Below are 7,500 nucleotides of genomic sequence, written 5' to 3'. Positions count from 1 at the left end.
CTATAGTCACATTCCCTGAATCCTAAATGTTACAAATTTTTTCATCTAACTTTTAAGGTACATGGCTGGCCTTATCCTATTTTTCCTTACTGTCACATGTTGCAAGAAACTTAGCAAATATTACTGAAAAAGGAGGAATTAGTACCAGCTACTCGGGTGGGGGAGTTGGCTCTTCTTGCTTACATGTTTGAACTACGTTGGACAAAAAGGGTGGTGCCGTTTATGTCTATAGACGACGTAGCCGTCCTCTTAGGGCCCTCTTCTAAAGAAAGGCGTTCCCTTCGACCCTCCAACGGGGTCCAGTTTGAGGAGCAAAAGTCTCCTCTGGGCATAGTCAGCTCTGTTTTTGTTCATTGTTTGTGTTTCTGTTCACTTATTGTTCTGGGGCCACTGTTCCACATATACATTCATTTGATTTGCTGTCAGAATGTCAAATAATTTGAAAATAGCTTCTCTAAATGTAAATGGATTAGGTAGTCCATTCAAAAGGGAAAAGGTTTTAGACAAATTAAAAAAGGATGGGTTACAAGTGATATTTCTGCAGGAGACACACATGTCAAGGTACGAACACGCTAAATTTAAATGTTATGGTTACTCGCACTTTTTTTACAGCTCATGCAAAAACAGTAGACAGAGAGGGGTAGTGACTCTAATATCTAATACACTAAATTTTGAATTGCTTACCAAGATAGAAGATAGCCAAGGCAGATATGTCATAGTAAAAGCGAAGATAGACGATACTGTGTGCACTTTTGCAAATATCTACGTTCCTCCGGAGAGTAATAGAACCTTCTTAAAAACACTGTTTGACATCATTGTTACATTGAGTGAAGGGATATTAATCTGTGGCGGTGACTGGAACACCATTCTGAATCTCTCATTGGATACTACAAGTCACAAGAGACAAAAAACACGTAGATCTAAGAACCTTAACGCCTTGATAAAAGAAATGGGGTTATTTGATGTTTGGAGGAACCTCCACCCTAAAAACAAAGATTTTACGCACTACTCCCTCTCGCACCAGGTACATTCTAGATTGGACTTTTTTCTGATGAACAGCGTTGACCGTCATAAGGTAATAGAATGTTCAATCGGCATGTCTGATATATCAGATCATAACATAATTTACTTGACAGTTCAATTAACCAGTTCACCCAAATCTACATTATGGAGGCTAAACATAAGTATACTTAACAAGGAAATACCATAAAGGAGATTAAAAAAGAAATAACAACTTGTATAGCAGACAATGACAATGACCAGGTTAAACCTACTATCCTCTGGGATACGATTAAAGCTGTAATGAGGGGTAAACTAATCTCGAGAACGGCCTATTTGAAAAAAACTAAAAGGGCAATGTATGATAACCTCCAAAAAGATCTTAGAACTATGGAACTTAAATTATCACAAAATAATAAAGACATTAGCTTGCTTACCAAAATAAAAACCATTAAAAACAAAATAAATGTATCTGTACAAGAGGAATTAGAAAACAAACTGAGATTTTGTAAACAATCCTTTTATGAATCTGGTCCAAAAGCAACAAAAATGCTAGCAAGACGCGTCCGGAAACAGCAGCTAAAACATGCTATACTCAAAATCAGAGACCCAGATACTGGTAATCTGACTTACGATGTTGAACAAATCCACGGTATTTTTAACAAATACTATAAAAAATTGTATTCATGTCCAATACCAATAGGAGAAAGTGATATTAACCAATACTTATCATGTCTAGACTTACCCTCTCTAGGATTAATACAAAATAAAGCCCTAACTGCACCTATTACTCCAAAAGAACTGAATAATGCAATAGGAAACTTAAAATCAAACAAATGTCCTGGAAGTGACGGTTTCTCAAATGAGTGGTACAAAATTTTTAAAGAGGAGTTAGCCCCTACTCTACTCAGGTCTCTTAATTGGACTCTCGACAGAGCTGAGATACCTCCATCCTGGAGAGAAGCGGTAATAACAGTTGTGCCCAAAGAAGGTAAAAATAAGGAATTCTGTGAATCATACCGCCCTATCTCCATATTGAACGTAGACTATAAAATATTTACTTCAATAATCTCTAAGAGGTTAGAAAATTATTTGTTAGAGTTAATCCATGAAGATCAGACAGGATTTATAAGGGGCCGTCAAACCCACGACAGCATTAGACGTACGTTACATATAATTGAGGAAGCTAAAAATCAAAAACTCAGTATGGCTCTCGTAAGCCTTGACGCGGAGAAAGCCTTCGACCGAGTTAGCTGGTCCTTCCTTTTTAAAGTGCTAGAGCGTCTAGGCTTTAACGACAAATTCATAAAATGCATACAATCAATATACAGTGCCCCAATGGCCAGAATAAAGATAAACGGTCATTTGTCCACTCATTTTCAATTGTATAGAGGTACCCGACAGGGTTGTGGGCTTAGCCCCTCACTTTTTGCTTTGTTTATCGAGCCATTGGCCCAGGCAATAAGGCAGAATGTGGAACTACAAGGAATAACAATAGCAAATTCTAAACATGTTATCGCTCTCTTTGCTGACGATATTATCGCTTACCTTCAGAACCCTGAGTTATCAATCCCTAAACTTATGTCTACTCTGAAGGAGTTTGGACATTTGTCAGGCTATAATTTAAATATTACCAAAACACAAATTCTAACGATTAACTACTCCCCTAGCAATTCATTAAGACAAAAGTATAAAATGACCTGGGATGCGGAAAAGATAAAATATTTAGGAGTATACATCTCACGAGATTACAACAGCCTGTTTAGTCTGAATTTTAGCAAACTACTGGATTCAATTAAAAAAGATTTAATACACTGGTCATCATTAACTTTAGATTTTTACTCCAGAATAGAAATTGTAAAAATGAACGTTCTACCTAGGTTTCTTTACCTCTTTATGGCACTGCCGGTTAAAATTCCAGATTTAGAATTCAATGCATGGGATAAGTTAATATCGCGATTCGTTTGGGCGGGAGCTAGACCTCGAATTAAATATAAAACGCTTCAAATTGATAAAGAGCATGGTGGTCTGGCTCTTCCAAACCTGAGGCAATATTACCTGGCCGCACAGATGAAAAATGCAGTATGTTGGTGTTCACCTGAAATCGAAGCCCGGTGGAAACAAATTGAGTTGAGTATGGGTGGAGCCCCACCTCAATCAAAATTAGGGGAAAAAACTAAGCTGATTGATACTGGAAACTGCATCATGGAAAACACACTCTCTAATTGGCATGAAGTGGTGAAGAAATTTAACTTGAATGACAAAACTTATTTATTGACATGGCCCTCCTTTTCTCTAAGGTTCCCACCGGGTAGGTCTGATCCTACATTTTCACAATGGAACGGTAAAGGCTTAACCGCCCTTTGTCGGTTTCTGGAGGGGGGCACCTTTAAGTCATTCGAAAAACTTAAAACTGAATTTGAACTTGAAAATACAGACTTATTCAGATATTTACAAGTAAGGCACTTTTATAGCGTTGAGGAACGGGAAGGTGCTCCCAGCCCCGAAGCAGACATTATCAAAAATATTTACGAATGCCTACAAATGTTTACCCATTAAAACAGTATCCAAACTTTACAAAGGGTTTCAAAAACAAAATGGCCATAATACCTTGTATGTCAAATCAAAATGGGAAAAAGAGTTGTTTATCTTACTGTCAGAGGATGATTGGCATAAAATGTGTGTCACTCAACAAACAACAACTAGTTCAAATAGGTGGAGGGAATTTGGGTGGAAGTGTTTGATTAGATTCTTCATTACTCCTCATATCACCAACAAATTCAAGGGGTCGCAACAGTGTTGCTGGAGACAGTGTGGCTGCACTGATGCCAATCATTCTCACATCTTCTGGACATGTCCAAAATTAAAATGTTTCTGGGACAGTGTGTTTAAAATTGTTGACAGCATTATGACTTATGCTATACCTAGGGACGCAAAGATTTATCTTTTGGGCTTGTTTCCTGAAGAGGCAATTCATAAACAGGACGAATATCTATTTAAAGTTTTGTCTATCGCTTCTAAAAAGGCCATTACTCGGAACTGGCTTAAATCTGACATTCCTCGAGTGGACCAATGGCTCGAAATCGTCGAAGAATTACACTCAATGGAAAAAATGACGTTCTTCCTCCGACTCAGAGGCCACATCTTCATAAAACTTTGGACTAAATGGCATGAATATAAACGAGAAGCTTGAACCAATTCATATACCCCCCCCCCTTTTCTTTTCTCCTTTTTTTTTTTTTTTTTTTTTTTCTCTCAAATATACATTTTTATTATTGATTTCCAAATGTCCATCCCACTATTATTTGGTTTTCAGTATCATCCTTTGTAATATGTTTCTTTTTATGTCTACAAGGAAGTGAACAGTGCCCCTAAGTGTTCGTCTTGTTCTGCTTGCTATACTGAAAACGATTCAAATAAAAAGTATCAAAAAAAAAAAAAAGGAGGAATTAGTCATTTTCTTGGGGGGATGTTTCAGTGTCAGATTAAGTTGGTGCTCTAGTAAGTATTTGCGGCAGCAGGAGGTTGTGTGTCTGAGTTCATATAAACTACGTTGTTTGTTCATGGTAATAAAGGAACATGCTGCCCAGTCAAACAGTGTTGCCCCTGATGTTGTTGGAATAGTTTTTAGGCAGCAGTGGAGCTCTACAATACAGAGGAATGAGACATATGAAGCTTTCTAAACACAATCTTGCTAGTAGCATCAACTCAGTGTTTACCAACTCAGCAGCTACCCTACTTCAAACACCAGTAGAAAACATGTCTGTGTGCAGATAGTCACTATCTACTACTAGTTAATGTCTGAGAACAAATAAACTAAACACTCAAATGACAGGCAGTGAAGAGAATCTACATACTGTTCATCCTCTTTCCTTTTTGGTGGAAAACATTGGCACCTGCTGGGATCCAATCAACACTCAGCTGAGGACAGTTCTGGCTTTTCTGACAGACAATTACGGTATCTGAGGAAGAAACAGGCTTTCCTGCTGCGAGTGTGAAACAACACAATTGTGGAGGAAACAGTCAGATCTCTGTGATGTGATAAACTAAGCAGTGACAGCTGATAGGAAACCCGCTGCTCTTTGTTGTGCTGAGTTTGGCTCTGTGAGAGATTAGTGGTAGGGGCCGTCACTTGTTGAATGCATGGGGATGCTGGGTTTTTAATTTGTAAAACGTGTTTATTGACGTCTCTGTTTGACAACCCATGCAGTGTTCACTCTCTGCAGGTATAATCCATAGGCAATGTAAACAGTCTGTAAAGGAAAATTCAGCGTCGGAATAAGGATTGGTGCAGCATGTACTGTGGATATTTAAGGTCATTGGAGGATTCGTTCGACCACCATCAGTGGTAAATGTCTAGTAGTACGCATGTAGATATAGAAGAAAAAACAGAACAGCTTTTTGTATTTTTAAGTTTTCCTATACTGTTAATTTAATTTGCAGTAAATATTAATCATGTCCACTGTAGCTTTTCTTAAAACTTTTCCCATTCTTTGGATAAAGGTTAAGTAAGTGGACACTACAAATTGTTGTAAGGAACTAATGGCACACTGAAATACTGTGCTTGAGTATCCATCTATTTCTAACTATTTAATATGATGTTATTTTTATTGTACATTTTACTCCACTTAATCCAGCTCCGATGTATTTAAGCACCATTGTTACTTTTCAGATTAAGTCTGTTCCAAAAAAGATCAGCTTATGAAATACCATGAATTGATACAGATTAAGCAACCTTACTTAAATATCTGACCACTTTGACCATATTAAATTCAGTTTTTTGTTAGATAGATAGATAGATAGATAGATAGATAAATACTTTATTAATCCCGAAGGAAATTATACAATAGTCCGTTGCTCACGTTCATAAACACAGACATAGAAATAAAAGTTAAAAAGTACAATTAAAAAGACAAATAGCAACAGCCATAATAAATAAATCCAACATTAAAAAGTCAAGTGCAACTCCATAAGGTGCTTTAAAATTAAGGCACTGAAAAAACAAAGTTCAGGACCAGCATCAGTCTCTCCTGCTCCTCCCTGAAGTGGCTGCATTATACAGCCTGATGGCACGAGGGACGAAAGAGTTTTTAAGTCTTTCAGTGGAGCAGCTCAATGAAAGATATCTGGAGCTAACAGAACTCCTTTGCCCAGAGACCACAGGATTTAGGGGGTGGCTGTGATCGGAAAGGATCGCCCTGATCTTAGAGAGCGTCCTCTGCTCCACCACCTTTTCCACAGAGTCCAGGCCGAGTCCAACCACAGAGCCAGCTTTCCTTATGAGCCTGTTCAGCCTTAGAGTGTCCCTTTTCTTAGCGTTGCCCCCCCAGCACACAACTGCATAAAAAAGAACACTAGATACAATCGACTGATAGAACATGTACAATAACTTAGAACAGACTCTAAAGGACGCCAGCCTTCTTAAGAAATACATCCTGCTCTGCGCCTTCTTGTACACAGCATCCATGTTTGCTGCCCAGTTCAGACTGTTGTGCAGCTGCAGCCCCAGATACTTGTAGGTGGAGACCACCTCCACCTCAGATCCACTGATGTTAATAGGCTGTAGAGCAGGGGGCGCCCGGCGGAAATCCAGCACCAGCTCCTTTGTTTTAGAGGTGTTCAGCTGGAGCTTGTTGCGCTGGTACCACTCCTCAAAGTCCTTCACCAGGCCCCTGTACTCCCCCTCCTCACCCTCCCTAATACACGCCACAATTGCAGTGTCATCGGAAAACTTCTGCATGTGGCATGTATCTGAGATGTACCGAAAGTCAGAGGTGTAAAGAGTGAAGAGGAGGGGCAACAACACTGTGCCTTGAGGTGCTCCAATACTGCAGGTCAGTGTTGAGGACCTACAGCCCCCCCACTCGGACAAACTGTGGTCTGTTAGTCAGATAATCCGAAATCCAGGTCACGAGGTGGGGGTCCACAGCCATGATGTTCAGTTTCTCCTTGAGAAGGCTGGGATGGATGGTATTGAAAGCACTAGAGAAGTCGAAGAATAGCATCCTCACCATGCAGCCCCCAACATCCAGGTATGTGAGGACACGGTGTAGGAGGTAGAGGACGGCATCCTCCACTCCCACCTTCTCCTGATAAGCGAACTGGAGGGGGTCCCGTCCTCCCAGCACTTGAGGGTGTACAATCGGCAGGACCAGTCGCTCCAGTGTCTTCATAACGTGCGACGTGAGTGCGACCGGCCTGTAGTCGCTCAGCTCCCGCGGGCGATTCTTCTTGGGAACTGGAACGATGCAGGAGGTTTTCCACACAGAAGGAACTCTCCCCTGCTGCAGGCTCAGGTTGTAGACCTGCTGTAGGGGTTCCCCCAACTCAGCAGCACAGGTCCTCAAGAGCCTCGGGCAGACCTGGTCTGGACCCGGGGCCTTCCTTGGATGGAGACATGTTGTTAACATATAATATTCCAACAACATTTAGGATATGATAAATATATAACTTTGAACGAGGTTGTTTTGATACTTTCATTACACTTTGCTGCTAATACTT

The sequence above is a fragment of the Acanthochromis polyacanthus genome, chromosome 12 (assembly GCF_021347895.1).
Source record: "Acanthochromis polyacanthus isolate Apoly-LR-REF ecotype Palm Island chromosome 12, KAUST_Apoly_ChrSc, whole genome shotgun sequence".
Lineage (NCBI taxonomy): Eukaryota > Metazoa > Chordata > Actinopteri > Pomacentridae > Acanthochromis > Acanthochromis polyacanthus.
The sequence above is the reverse complement of the archived record's forward strand: the minus strand, read 5'-3'. Positions refer to the sequence as shown.